This window comes from Anolis carolinensis, chromosome 4 (genome assembly GCF_035594765.1).
Source record: "Anolis carolinensis isolate JA03-04 chromosome 4, rAnoCar3.1.pri, whole genome shotgun sequence".
Taxonomy (NCBI): domain Eukaryota; kingdom Metazoa; phylum Chordata; class Lepidosauria; order Squamata; family Dactyloidae; genus Anolis; species Anolis carolinensis.
The window spans coordinates 8,618,869-8,635,272 of record NC_085844.1 but is presented as its reverse complement, the minus strand read 5'-3'; the positions used below and the strand labels follow the sequence as shown (position 1 = coordinate 8,635,272).

The 16,404-nt window shown below is 41.2% G+C and overlaps 1 protein-coding gene across 2 annotated transcripts in view; it reads right to left on the bottom strand.

Annotated features, from left to right (window-relative positions):
* The window catches only part of gpr20 (G protein-coupled receptor 20), a 37,476-nt gene that overhangs the window by 11,843 nt on the left and 9,229 nt on the right, over window positions 1-16,404 (bottom strand). The window contains exon 1 of one of the 2 annotated variants that reach the window (XM_003219477.4): window positions 11,027-11,316. The exons of the other annotated variant lie outside the window; for it this stretch is intronic. The gene's annotated coding sequence lies outside the window, so the exon portion shown is untranslated. Of the gene's footprint in view, window positions 1-11,026; window positions 11,317-16,404 lie in introns of those variants that run through there. 2 annotated transcript variants of the gene reach the window in all.

Here is a 16,404-nt window from a genome sequence, read left to right as displayed (position 1 = left end):
CTGCCTTTCACTTAGCTGAGTTATCTTTTTCAATGAGTCATGCCATGTCATGATATATCTAAAGCATGGCAGACTCATCTTAGTTATCTTGGCTTCTAGAGAGACTGATTTGCTCTCAGATCCATTCATTTCTCTTTTTTGCAGTCTGCGACATCCATAGAGTTCTCCCCCAGCACCATTTTCTCCATGTTCGCTTTCTTCCCTGTACAGCTGTCACAGTCTTGGCAAAACTATGGATAGTTCTGACTTTGCTATTGAATTTATATGTCTCTACACTTTCCAAATCTTCACTGTCTTCTGGTTTCTTGGCTGCAGCATCCATTTTTGGTTTAATGATGGAGCCAAAGTGTGGACATTGTTATGTTCATTCAAGTCATTGTGCCGGCAGGATTGCTGACTTGAAGGTAGGGTTGCTGACCTGAAGGTTCAAATCTGTGGAGAGTGTGGATGAGCTCCCTCTGTCAGCTCCAGCTCCCCATGTGGGGACATGAGAGAAGCCTCCCACAAGGATGGCTAAAATATCAAAACATCTGGGCGTCCCCTGGGCAATGTCCTTAAAGATGGCCAATTCTCTCATACCAGAAGCGACTTGCAGTTTTTCAAGTTGCTCCTGACATGATTTTTCTTCCCAACTTACAGAAATCCTATCACAATTTTTTTGAGGCTGAGAATATGTGACTCAGCCAAGGTTACCCAGTGGGTTCTTATGGCCAAGTAGGGATCCCTTGGTTTCCAGAGTTGTAGTCTAACACTCAAAGTGCTACAACATGTTGGCTCTCAGCCAAGGTATAGGAACCTTTAACTAGTTCAATTGCTTCATTGCCTGCTTTAAAGGCGTGTGTATAATCCATGGTGATTATTTTTCTTTCCAACGGTAGCCCTGTTTTTTGTATTTCCTTCTTTAACTTTCACCAGTACTTATCTTGGCTAGTTTGGGGAAGAAAGAGGTGGCAGAAAGCCAAAGAAAAGCAAGGGGCTCTTAGTGGGGTCTTTGTCCCTTCTTTTTCCAAACTGGGATCTTTATCCCTTCTTTTTCCAAACTAGTCTTGTTTCTTCCTTTTGGGAGGGAGAATGGATTAACCAGCAGCCCAAGACAACAAGTGAGATGTGGCAGAAGTGTACTTTGTACTTGATCTTACCTGTGAGAGAAATGTGGCCAAACTCACAATGAAACTGATCTATTCAGATGGTGGTAGGCATGGTTAGGGTGGGGTCACGCTCACATTTCATCTTCCTCCCTATTTTTTTTATTACTGCAGCGCTGTATCACCCCAGATTGCAAGTGAAAGATGACCCCTTTCAATGCTTCCTTCCTCAAATCTCCTTTCAGGCACAAAAACTCTCTCCTGATCAAATTGGACCACTTCACGCCATGATTTTTCTTTGCATGAGAGACACTCAGCAGTGAAATTCCTCCAACAGCAACCTGAACACACTGATGTGGCAAGCAGAATTCACTAATAGTGTGCACCATTACGTGCATCATGGAAACACTGAGTTGGAAGGGGATCCCTTGAGGACATCAAGTCCAACCCACTGCTTGGTGCAGGATCTCCAGTTAGAACATCCACAGAAGGTAGCTATCCATCCAGTGAGGGTATCTGCATAGAGATAGCCTGGCCTTTGTTGCCAGGAGGAAACTATGAAAATGAACAAAATCTGGTTACCAGTATTGAAAAACACCAGAAGTAAGACAGTAAATAATGAATACCACTCAGAAAGAGGAGAACTTCAGACAACAAGCAATCAAGGGCCAGTTAACACCTCCCAAACAGAGGATGCCTCCAGGAAACAAAGGCTAGGCTAGCTTATGGAGATACCCTCACTAATTGACTTTGCAAACTTCATGGCAACTCAAATGCTAATTCAAGCTGACTAACTGCAACATTCACGCTTGTTTTAAACAGACAAGGGTTCTTTCCCCCACCCTGGACATTATTCCACACAGAAACACACACACGAAAGTTGAATGAAAAGTAATGCCTCCACCTTCTTTACTTGGGTTTGGATGGGAATATTTTAATAAATCAAACGCAGAAGTAATTCTTAGAATGGAATAATTACCACTATTCACTTTTCCACATATTCACCAGACAATTGGATACATTTCTGCCAACGATGAACATGTTTTCTGAAGCTGTCACAGAAGAAGTCAACACTCTGTTTCCACAACCAGCGTCTCACAGGACCCATCATGCACAGATCTTCCGATGGCCAAGCAAAGCAATACTGTGACCCACATGATCTTGTGAAATGCCAATTATGCCTGAAATTTCTCTCTGAGTGATACGACGATCATCCTGAATCAATTTGTCAACCTTTTGCTTGTGAAACTCGGTGGTTGCTGTCACAGGATGTCCAACTCTTTGTCACGCAAGTCAGATGTTCCCACCTCAACATCTTTAAACTTGCTCGCCCGACGATGCACAGGACTCACATCAACACAATCCCCATAAACAGCTTGCATTCTCTGATGAATCTCTTTTGGGGTGACACGTTCTCCTGTCGAGAATTCAGTGACTGCACGTTGCTTAAGTCATGTTGACTGACTGTCTGCGCAGGGTTCCATACTTCACACTTTAGCAACACAACCATTCAATGCTAAGGCTTCCTGCCAAAGGGAACTGTAGAGGAGAGTCTACTGAACAAGCCAGGACCTGCTGCAGACCAGGACTGCCATCTGTTGAGGAGTTACGAAGGTGGAGGCATTACTTTTCATTCAACCCCCCCCCCCCGTGTGTGTGTGTGTGTGTGTGTGTGTGTGTGTGTGTGTGTGCATCTCACACTCCACTTGCTTCATTGCCAACAGAATCTCTGAGGATGCTTGCCACAGATGCAGGCAAAACATTCAGAGAGAATGCTTCTGGAACATGGCTTTACAGCCCCAAAAGCTCACAGCAACCCCTTGAGAAGTTCCTTCTAATATTCTCATGGAATCCACCCTGCTGTAAAATAAAACCATTAGACCTGGTCCAGCCTTCTGGGCCAGTGGAGAAGGAACCGCTCTAATAGCCCTTTAGACATTACAAGAATGTGATCAGTCATCTCCCATCTTGAAACGCTTCATTGACCTCACCATCATTTCTGCATTTTTCCATTTGTTTCTATCAGACGTCCTGTCTGACAATGTGCATAACCACTGCTGGATTAAATTATGAGACTTGGACTTTGGAGGCAAACAGGGACTGCTTGCTTGAAGTGTGGAATGCAGGAAATAAAATAAAAATAGAATGGTTGCTACCTTTTGTGTAATCAATGTTTTATCAAGGATGCATCTACACTGCAGAATGGGAACAACACTTTAACTCTGCCATAGCCTTCTCTGCCAAAAAGTGCAGATATCTCACCAAACTACAACTCCACAGATTCCATTGCCTTGAGCCATGGCAGTTAAAGTGATGCTAAACTGCAGTCATTCTATAACTTAAATCTACCCCAAAAAGTTATAAAACTTCCCTTTCACCAATCACTAGTTGCCAGAAAGATGTGAAGGTCAGAGATGGGAAGAGCTTGCAACTATCAAACTAGTTGTAATTTCCTTAAACTAGTTAAATTTCAATTTAAAGAGGGCACAACAGTTTCAAATTACAGTAGAGTCTCACTTATCCAACACTCACTTATCCAATGTTCTGGATTATCCAACGCATTTTTGCAGTCAATGTTTTCAATATATCATGATATTTTGGTGCTAAATTCGTAAATACAGTAATTATTACATAGCATTACTGTGTAGTGAACTACTTTTTATGTCAAATTTGTTGTATAACATGATGTTTGGATGCTTAATTTGTAAAATCATAACTTAATTTGATGTTTAATAGGCTTTTCCTTAATGTCTCATTATCCAACGTATTCACTTATCCAACATTCTGCCGGCCTGTTTATGTTGGATAAGTGAGACTCTACTGTACTTTGAAAATGTACTTCTAAAGGGCATTTCTACAAGTATGTTGACAAGACTTTCTCAAGATTATACAGTCTATTACCAACTTAAAAGTTTTTTCTTAAAAGAGCAAAGAAAAACAGTGAAGGAGGGATTTGCTTTCACTGTGAAATCTCCTAAAGGCACCAGATCCTGTTTGAGCTTGGGAATTAAGCAGGGCCAGCCATGGTGAGCACTTGGATGGGAGACCACCAAGATGGGAGACACTGTAAGCTATTTTTCAGAGGTAGGAACTCTAAATTCTCTAGAGGTGGTGAATCTGAAACCATCTTACCTTTGCGGTCTATTGACAAAGTATGAGACCCTCCGGCTGCCGTGTCCTCTTTTATTTTTGTTTCCGATATCTTGAGATTTATATTTTAGGATAATTTTATCCCCTGCTCTCACAGTGGCTAAAAATATGTTTCTTGTAATAACATGATTCAAATAACAATTTTAAGAGAACAAGGCTGGGTAGAATGGGTTCCTCGCTCCTCTCTATATTTATCTAAGTACACACTTTAAGGCCAGTAAAACGTTTTTTATTGGCGAGTCGCTGAGATGGTGATAATGTACGAGTCTCTTGGTCCATACTCATAAATCCCTCAGAACTTTGATGGACAAAAGGCTAGTTATAGGCTAATTTTATTGAAATCATAGAATCGGTGGTATCTACACTGTAGATTTATTGCAGTTCCACACCACTTTATCTTCTATGGCTCAATGCCATAGGGAGGAGGGAACAAGCTTGTTTTCTGCTGCCCTGGAGACTAGGATGTGGAGCAATGGCTTCAAACTACAGGAAAGGAGATTCCACCTGATAATTAGGAAGAATTTTCCTAATTGTGAGAGCTGTTCAGCAGTGGAACTCTCTGCCCCAGAGTGTGGTGGAGGCTCCTCCTTTGGAGGCTTTTAAGTAGAGGTTGGATGACCATCTGTCAGGGGTGCTTTGAATGTCATTTTCCTGCTTCTTGGCAAGGGGTAGGACTGGATAGCCCATGAAGTCTCTTCCAACTCTGTGATTCTATGAATCATGGGATTTGGAGTTGGTGAGGCACCAGCACTCTTTACCAGAGAAGACTAAAGACCTTCTAAAACAGTGGTTCTGAACCTGGGGTCCCCAGAGGTTTAGGCCTACAACTCCCAGAAATCGCATCCAGTTTACCAGCTGTTAGAATTTCTGGGTGTTGAAGACCAAAACATCTGGAAACCCACAGGTTGTGAACCATTGTTCTAAAACCATAACTCTAAGGAATCCATAACACTAAGCCATGGCAGTTAAAGCAGAGTCAAAATGCATTAATTCTACAGAGTAGAAGCACCCCTTTCACACAGCTGTATAAAATCTAGATTATCTGCTTTGAACTGGAATATATGGCAGTGCAGACACAGATAATCCCGTTAAAAGCGGGATTATATGGCAATGTAGAAGCGTCCTCAGAGGGCTGGGCCCTAAAGCCCATTTAGTCTCAGCCATTGCTATACAGGAATACACAACTAAGGCAATTCTGAAATTTTCACATTGAACCTGTATTTAAAGATTTACAATGATGGAGAGTCCACCACCTTATGAAGCAACCTATTTGATGGTTGAATATGTCATGGTTTGCAAATGCACTGTGCTGTGTGTTAACTGGAAAATGAAGTGCATGAAGTTGATTGGCTGAGCCTGTAAAGACCTGGGGATTGATTTGATACTGTTTCTGTTCTGCTGCTGCAGAACCAGTTTGGACAAGTTTTTCAGTGCTGACTGAGTACTGATGGCAAAGAGAGCTGTGTACTCAGAGAGGCCTTGCTATTTTGAGGCCTGTTTGCTGCTGAGAAAAGAGGGTGATGAACCAGGACTGTATTCTTCTCTGAAGCAGATTTGTGGATTGAGAAAGGACTTATGACTGTGGACTTCTGTAAGTGGTCAGAGGGACCATTGTAAATGCAAGTGTTTTTTAAAAAATCTCTTGGAATCAGTAAAATTCCTGCATTTTTGTTCCGCAAACCTGAGTGGCATGTTATTGTTCTGCAAGTGACTCTGGATCGCGGGCACATGTAAGAGCTTCCATTTATCATCATCAATCCACAATAGAATATAATTATTTCAGTGAGGAGGTTCTTCCTAATTTTTAGGAGGAATATTTTTTTAATTTGGCCTCTCTGGTCTCTGGAATATGAGAAAGAAAGCTTGGTCCACTGAAACATGTTCCATCAGAGTCTACGTTTCATCCATGTTCTAGTCTCTGGAATAGAAGAACCAAAGCTTGTTCCAAGATGTTGAGAGCTGTCTATCATATCACCTCTGCATCTGCTGTTATTTATTTATTATTATTATTTACAGTATTTATATTCCACCCTTCTCACCCCGAAGGGGACTCAGGGCGGATCACATTACACATATAAGGCAAACATTCAATGCCTTAACATAGAACAAAGACAGAGACAAATGCTGCTCCGAGCTGGCCTCAAACTCATGACCTCTTGGTCAGAGTGATTTGTTGCAGCTGGCTGCAGCTGACTGCTCACCAGCCTGTGCCACAGCCACAGTTGTTTTCCAGGCTAAACAGATCCAGCTCATCATAGGGATTACTTTGGAGAATCTTTACCATCATGGTTGCCCTCCGATGGATTTGTACCACTTTGTCAATATCAAAGTGAAGACAGTGTTTCAAATGTGTTCTAACCACCATAGAAGCATGACCACGATGTCCAAAGCTCTGGAAATCAAGTCCTAGGATGAATGATTTGGGGAGTTGAGTATGTTTAGGTTGGAGAAGAGAAGATTAAGAGGTGACATGATAGCGATCTTCAAATCATAGACTCATGATTAAAAACATTATTTAAATCCTTTTCTCATCTCTGTTCCCCATATTATCAGTTCTGCTGCAAAGTATTTGCATTAGATTGGATTTCCTGCTAGAGTTTGGAATAGATTTTCAATATTCAAATGACTCCGAAACCTGTTCTAAGAGAGTGAAACCCCTTCCCAAATCTGGTCAACTTGCATGAAATAAAACATACCGATTCCAGCTTCATGGCGCTGAACACACATGCTGTAAACATCCTCTTGTCCCACTAATCCCCAGACAGCTGTAATATTTATATAGAACTGTTAACTGCCTAATAAGGGTGAAATGACATGGGGAAAGATTTAGAGTCCCAAACAGAGCTCACATGCAAAGAAAGCAGAAAAAGGATCTGGAAGAGCTCCCCTTAAACGAAAGCTGAGACTGTTGGGGACTTTTTATAGAAAGAGTAGGCAAAATGCAGCAACAAAGTCTAGATTTTGTGGATTTCAGCCCTTCACCGCTCCCTGAACAACTTTTTTTTTTGTCAGTGGCTCTTTTGACTGGAAAAATAAAATATATAAAATACCATATATACTCGAGTATAAGCCGACCCGAATATAAGCCGAGGCACCTAATTTTACCACAAAAAAACCTGGGAAAACATTGACTCTAGTATAAGCCGAGGGTGGTAAGTTTCAGAAGTGAAAATAGATACCAATAAAATTACATTAATTGAGACATCCGTAGGTTAAATGTTTTTGAATATTTACATAAAGCTCAAATTTAAGATAAGACTGTCCAACTCTGATCAAATCATTATTCTCATCTTCTTCAATGTAAATGTGCTTATGTATCCTTTTAATAATAATAGAGTAAAATAATACATGTAATAATAATAATAATAATAATAATAATAATAATAATAATAAAAAATACAGGAAAATAATACATGTAATAATAAATAGAGTAAAATAATAAATGCCATAATAATAATAAGATCAGAGTGAAATAATAAATGTATTACTATTATTATTAATAATAATAATAATAAAATATAGTAAAATAAATGTAATAATACCAATAATAATAGAGAAAAATAATAAATGTATCATATATTCTCGAGTATAAGCTCACCCAAATATAAGCCAACCAGGACCCTCACCCAAGTATAAGCCATGGGGGGCTTTTTCAGTCTTAAAAAAAGGGCTAAAAATAGGCTTATACTCAAGTATATACAGTAATAATAAAACCTATACACATAATAAAAGTGAAAATATATATGTATGTGTGTTGCTGGACAAGCTCCCACTTCCACAAATAGCTATAGTTCCCACTACTCAGAAGATACCAATGGCTCTCCCTCCAATTACATTGCTGGTTATAGCAAGCGCTGTCAACATGTCCAAGAGCCCTGCCAATGTCCTCCACAAATGCCATACTGCCCACTACCCATAGCAAAGGCGACAATTTCATCCTAGATTGTATGTGTTTTCCTCCACCACAGGCATCACAGTGTTTCTGACTCTCTCCATTGGTGTGGAATTTGCATGAACCCGCCCACTACCTCTCCCATAACCCTTTCCTATTCTTTTCTATGGCACACAGCAGAGAGAGGAATTGATCAGCAACTGAACATACTAGAGAAGTTTGGGGAGAATTCACCATGATTTATAGGAGTTGTAGGTACTGGGATGTATGGTTCACCTGCTCTCCAAGAGCACTCTGAACTCCACCAACGATGGACCTGGAACTAACTTGGCACACAGAACTCCCATGACCAAGAACAAACATTGGTGGCCTTTGAAAGGATTTATAGGAGTTGTAGTTCACCTGCATCCAGAGCGCACGATGAACCAAACATTGACGGATCTGGACCAAACTTGGCATGCATACCCGATATGCCCAAATTTGAATACTGGTAGGTTTTCAGAGGAGTTGGCCTGGACATTTTGGAGTTGTAAAGACAGATTTATAGTTCACCTGCAATCAATGAGCACTCTGAACTCCACCAAAGATGGAATTGGACCAAACTTGGCACACCAGCAAAAATACTCGAGGTCTTTGGGGAAAATTCACCTTGATTTGGGGGAGTTGTAGTTCACCTACATCCAGAGAGCACTGTGAACCCAAACACCGATGGATCTGGACCAAACTTGACACACGCACCTGATATGTTGAAATTTGATTATTGGATGGGATGGGCGGGGAACAGACCTCCCTGTCTGGGAGTTGTAGTTCACCCACAACCAGAGAAACTGTGGTCTCCACCAATGACGAACCTGGTCCAAATTTGGCACACAGAACCCCCATAACTAACTCAATCTACCGCAGGGATTTGAGGGAACTTACTTACCATAGTGGGAGTTGTAGTTTACCCTACAGCTAGAGAGCACACTGAACCTTATCAATGATGCATCTAGAGCAAACTTGCCCAACATAACAAACTTTAAGTACTGATGGAGTTTTTCGGGGTTAACCTGGCATGATGTGAGTTGTAGTTCATCCACAACCTTATGCATTTTATACAATTTAAAAACTGACTTTTTCAAATAATCAGGGCAACACTGGGCCCCTGAGTTAGTAAAAAATAAAATAAAAATGCAGTCACTAAATCCTTTGGCATCTCCAAAAATCCCACTTTCTTGCAAGGCTTGTTGCAATTTCCTATTCCTTGCTGATGCAGCTTTCTGCTATGCTTATCCAGTTTGTGTAACACCAGCATGTCTTTACTTTAAGAGAGTTCAGAGACAGGAAAAAAACACTTGGGAAAAAACATCAAGAGGGTTTCACAGATATGCTGCATCCGGGATCTATAATAGTTCGGCAATATCTGTGTGGCATGGGAAAGAAGGCAATGCTCAGCTGCATCCCATTGCTCTCGTGAGTGCAAATTAAAATTGTTAAAGGCAGGACATATTAATTTAAATTAATTGCTGACAAAAGGAGGAAAGTACTTCTCCTCCTCTTGGTTTGGGCTTGACACCCTTCTTTCTAAATTTAATGGATTCGAGAGCTAGGCTGAAGTTAATAAAATGTATTTTAACAGAGAGAAATAAAAAAAATGAAAGGCACAGATATAGGATGAGCTTAACAACAGTCCATGTGAAAGGGATTAGGAGTTTTAGAGATTGCGCAATGGGTTAAATAATAATAATAATAATAATAATAATAACAACAACAACAACAACAACAACAACAACAACAACAACAACAACAACAACATTGTGTGCTGTGCCAAAGGATCTCAGCTGGCATTTGGAAACAATAGACATTGACAAAATTACGATCTGTCAACTGCAAAAGGCCACCCTACTGGGATCTGTGCGCATCATCCGGAAATACATCACACAGTCCTAGACACTTGGGAAGTGTTCGACTTGTGATTTTGTGATACGAAATCCAGCATATCTATCTTGTTTGCTGTGTCATACAATAATAATAATAATAATAATAATAATAATAATAATAATAATAATAATAATAATTTATTTTTATACCCCGCCTCCATCTCCCCGAAGGGACTTGGGGTGGCTTACATGGGGCCAAGCCTGGATAAAACAGCAAACCAAAATAAAATAACATCAGGCAATACAGACACAGACATTAAATTAACACTCCAAACATAGTAAAAATATAAAATGATAATCATAGTAAAAACATGGATTTGGCACCCAAGTAGATGGGATAAAACGAACTGGGAAAAGTGCAATGAGTGAATATTGTAAATCCTTTGTGCCGACTGAACTGCTGACCTGAAGGTTGGTGGTTCGAATCCGCGAGATGGGGTGAGCTCCCATCTGTCAGCCCTAGCTTCCCATGCGGGGACATGAGAGAAACTCTCTGCAGGATGGTAACACATCTGGGCATCCCCCGGACAACATCTTTGAAGATGGCCAATTCTCTCACACCAGAAGCAATTTGCCTCAATTCGCTTCTGACACAATTTTTTAAAAAGTGGACCACGTTAGTCAACAGGGTGATGCAGCAGCTAAAAAAGCCAATGCGATTCCAAATATAATCCACAGGAATATAGTGTCTGGATCAAGGGAAATCATTGTCCCACTCTTTTCTGCTTTGGTCAGATCTCACCTGGAATTATATTGGATCCAGTTTTGGGCATTACAATGCAAGAAAGAGATGGACAAGCTGGAAGATGTCCAGAGAAGGGAGACCGAAATGGTAAAAAGTCTGGAAACCATGAATCCCTCTGTGGAACAGCTCCTTCCCCATTTCTTCCCCTAATTCCCTCTTTTAAGAATAATTGTTCCCCACTTCCTGCCTTAAGAACCCTAAAGAAACCAGGAGAGAGATAATTTAAAAAACTTACCTTTGATATGAAAAAGGGCTACTGGAGTCACGGATTTACTGATGGTATTGATTTGCTTCATTCAAAATGCTTGGAAGTTCTTGTGATGCATACATACAGCCAGCATCAAGCAAGAAACCCTTCCTCTCCTAAATATAGCCAAAAGGGTGGCCGAGTGGGGAAGAGACACTGGGAACCAAAAAAAGAAAAACAAACCGAAACTCCTCTTCTTCCATCCAGCTTTCCAATCCAAATCTGTTTCTGAGGTTGGCTCCCTGCCTGTCATGTCTGCTGGAAATTTATGAAGTGTCAGGGAAGTGGCGGAGCAGCTTAAGCCCCAAAGAGATCCCTTCTCTATCCATTTCTCCATCTATCTCTTCACTTCCGCCCTTTTGCGTTTGAAGAAAATGCCTCCGTGGTTTATAGATAAAAACATTTAAGACTCATTATATTAATTTAATTCATTTTATCTTGCTTTCCCTCAGAGAGCTACTGTGGTTTGAGAGTTAGATTAGAGGCAAGGGATCAAATCCTTGCTTGGTCATGGAAACCAACTGGCTGATCTTGGGCAAAGTCACACACACTCTTTTAGCCGCAAACTACATTTCCCAGGATTCCACAGCATAGAGCCATGGCAGTTAAAGTGGTGTCAAACTGCATTAATGATATGGTGTAGATATACCTTTAGTCTCTTCTCTACACGTGTACAAAAGAAAGAGGCATGCCTCCGTAATGTGTTGATGTGTATCAAAACGTGTTTAGAAAACTTAACCTTGTAGCACTGGAGTACCTAAAGATTCCCAGAGAAACCATATTAATAAAATCTTCAAAAGTTAATGTACTTTAACTATACTCAGTTGGATGCACATTGAGTTCTTCAGTCTTGAACTGAATGCAGACCATTCTGCATTGGACAAAAACATTAAATCGCTTCCACAGAGGAAACTCTGGGATGTAAACATGAATCAATTCTATGATGCTGCAGCTACAAAGGCCAGTTCTTCTACACTGGATTAAAAAAAGAATATAATATGTGGATTGAAGAAAGTAATGCTATAAATCCACCCTGTTTTGGTCAGATTTCACCTGGAATCCTCTCTCTAAATCTGGACATATTGTTCATTCAGACAAAGAAACAGCAATAAATCCTTAGGAGCAGGTTCCCAGATGCAGACTTGAAGCAGGCACAAGGGGAGCGAAGAGTCAGTTTGTTACCAGCAAGAGCTGGCTGCACCTGCTTCTGCTTTATAGCCCTGAGTCCCCTCACAGTTGCTAGGGCAGTTCCCAATTACTCAGCTGCATTTCTGGCAGCTATTGTAGCTGAACGACGTCTCTGCTCTGTTTCCTTTCACCTCTCCTGAAAAGCGGCTACTTGCAAAATCTCCTCCTCAGATTCCAACTGCCCCTCTGATTCATGAACACTTTCCTGCTCCCCTTCCTCTTCTGAAGAAGAGGAATTCCTAATACATGGATAGGCTTGGACTAGATGTCTTTTGTGGGTCCTTTCAACTACAATTCTATGAATCCATTAGCAGAATTTCAGAAGAAATTTCGAAATTCAATGTTGTTCTCCTTCCAACAACCAGATGCTAGATGACACACATTGCCCTTTCTTGTCTAAATCTCACAGAGTCGCCAACTGGAAAAAGCATTCTACGATAGAGGAGTCCTTGGTTTAATCTGATGAGACCACTTTGATGTTTTCCATCTGGGCTTGGATAGACAGCACAGCGCCTTGGGGATGTTATCTCAGAATTAGTTCCAGTAGCTGCAATTTGATAAATGGATTTCTGTGAGTCGGAACTGGCTGAGTAAACAGACTCTGTCCTCAGCTGCTCCAAAGTAGGTGCCCTCTGTGACACCAATTAAGATGAAGGAGAGCCTGGATGGGTTTCCCGTTTGCAATATTTAAGTCTCACCAGAGCAGAAAACATTCATATGCTGACAAATGATGCAGTGGTGCACAAAGTGACCATCAGGAATGCTATATATTGCTGCCATCACACACCTTTCTCCAGTTTTTGGCATGATCTACCATTTTGGTTTTTGAAGGATTGATTTGGAAGTGGAGAAATGTGCAACCACACTTGCACAAGCAGCTATGAACCTATAGTGGGCAGGAGCTATAAAGGTGTTCTTTGGGGAATATTGGGTGCATCTACACCAGTGGTTCCCCAGATGTTTTGGCCTTCAACTCCCAGAAATCCTAACAGCTGGTAAACTGGCTGGGATTTCTGGGAGTTGTAGGCCAAAACACCTGGGGATCCATAAGTTGAGAACCACTTTAGATTGAGACATGTTTTCTCATGATATGGTCAAAGTATGACATACTCAGTTCAATCATTCTAGGCTTCCAGGGAGGTTTCAGGGATGCTTTGCTTTTGGACTCATTAATTTGTCTTTTTTAGCAGTTCACAGTATTCACGGAACTCTTCCCATCTCACAGTTCAATGGTTTTCTCCCTATTTTCTATCTCCACTCTACAGCCCCAACTTTCACAAACATACATAAAACAGGGAAATAGAATGGCATGCACCATCCTAATTTTAGCATGATATATCTTTACACTTTTAAGGTTGCATTCTTTTCAAATGCCTTCAACATTTCTGAGACTGAGTATGAGCAAAATTCTCCTACCAGCATACAATCACTTTCATTTTGCTCTTCTTTTGAATAAGAGTTTCTGTAGATGGGTATGAAAGTTGGACAGTGAAGAAAACTGGCTGGAAGAGAATTAACTTATTTGCCCTATCTCCTTCGCCTACCGTTAAGAGCCTGGGTGTCGTTTTAGATTCACAGCTGACAATGGAAGCTCAGGTCGCTGCTGCCAGCAAATAGGCCTTTTTCCACCTACGACAAGCGAGGCAACTGGCACCCTATCTATCTGATGAGGCTCTGGCAACAGTCATCCATGCCACGGTCATGTCTAGGCTGGACTATTGCAACGCCCTGTATGTTGGCCTTCTAATGTCCACGACCCGAAAGCTCCGTATTGTTCAGAATGCGGCAGCCAGGCTACTCACAAGAACACCCATGAAATGCCATATAACACCAGTGCTGCAGCATCTGCATTGGCTTCCAACTGATTACCGTGGTCTATATAAGATGCTAGTTCTGACCTTTAAAACTCTTTACGGCCAGGGCCCATCGTACCTTAGGGACCATCTCTCCTTCTCCCATCATCGGAGGTCGCAACGACCATCCCAACGAGACTTACTTTATGTACCGGGTCCTAGAGAAGTGCACTTGGAGAGGACCAGACGCAGAGCTTTTTCTATTTCTGCCCCTGCCTTATGGAATGCCTTGCCGCCCTATATGAGAGCCATGCGTGAGTTGGGGCCTCTTACCCTAGCACCTGGCTCTTTACTAGAGCTTTTAATCTATGTTAATTTTATCAATATTTGTATGTATGTATTTTTATCCTTTACAATTTTATCTTGTAAATCGCCTAGAGCATCGTGGATGGAGGGCGATTAATAAGTAATTAAATGGTGATGATGATGATGATGATGATGATGATGATGATGATGATTTGTGGTGCTGGAAACTTGAGTCTTAGAGCAAATCAAGCCTGACCTCTCCGGAGAAGTGAATGGCTAAACTGAGGCTGTTGTATTTTCATGAGAAGTCATGACCGATTGGAAAAGAGAACAATACCTGGTAAGTAGAAGACAGTAGGAAAATGGGGAGACCATGATATGGGTGGATTGTTTGAACAAAGGAAGCCACAAGTTTGCAAGAACTGAGCAAGATGATGGATGTTGCAGTGACTGGAGGGTCCTTCACTCAATCTGATGGCAAACCACAACAAAGGAATAGTACATCCTTTCAGAGTTGGCTGGACTGTAACTCCAAGTATCCTTTGCCAGCCTAACTAAGAATGAGAATGGCTGGGAAGAGCGCACGATTTCCACTCCTGCTTTAGAAAGAAGTCATGCAACCAATGATAAACAGCTGCAGCATTTCAGGCTGGCGGTTGAGCCTCTGCCAAAGAGCGGCAGGTTTCCCAGGATATCAGGCTGCCTCTTTGACGGATGGCAGAGGAAGGACAGCACATGATCTGCCCACGGCTCCCTCAGCCACATGGGAACCACATGGAGCCCTCAAAGGGAAGGAACAAATTGCGGCTGGGACACAGTCAGTCGCCAGCAATAATGCTTTCTTTTCCAGAAGAAATGAGTGGCATTACTTAAAATACATTTCCTCTGCTTACAAAAAAAAAAGTATGATTGTTCTAAGCAATATGCTGGGAATGTCCTAAGGCCCCAGACACAGAGTTAACATCAGACAGAGCATGCTGTAATAATGAAAGTGTCGAGGTTAAAACAGGAGAGACTTGGGTTTGGATCAGCCATGAATAGTTGGATCTGGTGAAATAGAATCTCCCTGCAATATATTACAGTAGAGTCTCACTTATCCAACACTCACTTATCCAATGTTCTGGATTATCCAACACATTTTTGTAGTCAATGTTTTCAATACATTGTGATATTTTGGTGCTAAATTCGTAAATACTGTAATTACTACATAGCATTACTGCATATTGAACTACTTTCTCTGTCAAATTTGTTGTATAACATGATGTTTTGGTGCTTAATTTGTAAAATCATAACCTAATTTGATGTTTAATAGGCTTTTCCTTAATCCCTCCTTATTATCCAACATATTCGCTTATCCAACGTTCTGCTGGCCCGTTTATGTTGGATAAGTGAGACTCTACTGTATATATTATTCTGACTTCTTAGAATCACAGCATCTTACAATTGCAAGAGATCCCAAGGACCATCCAGTCCAACCCCATTCTGCCATGCAGGGAGGCATAATCCAAGCACTCTCAAGAGACGACCATCTAGCCTTAGTGTAAAAAGTCTCCAGAAAAGGAGATTCCACTGGACTCCAATGCAATAGATCCACTGTCAAAGAGCCATTGCAGTCAGCTTGACTCCTAGATCCTTTTCATATGTACTGTTTTTGGGCCAGATGTCACTCACCTTTGTATTGCATTTCTTTCTGCCTAAGATAAGCCCCTTATATTTCTCTCCATTAAAATTAATTTTGTTTGTTTTGATTCAGCTCTCCAATGTGTTAAGCTAATTTCAGATTTTTATCCTTTTTCTGGTCAATTATGGGGATTTTATTTACGATTAGAGGGGCATTTGGGCATTTCATGTGGTCCATAGGGGGGCCTGAGGCATAAAATGGGCCCTACTTGTGCCGAGAGGGTGTTTCACAATAAAATAAGGTGTGTGCATTCAGGACACCTTCTTTTCATTGAAATCTGTTAATTTAGATCATGATATTACTTATGAAAATGTTGGGAGTGGTAAACCTTTATGGGGGTGGGTGGGGTCTCAGTGTCATAGATTGCCCATATTGAGTCTGATTACACTATGTTCCTG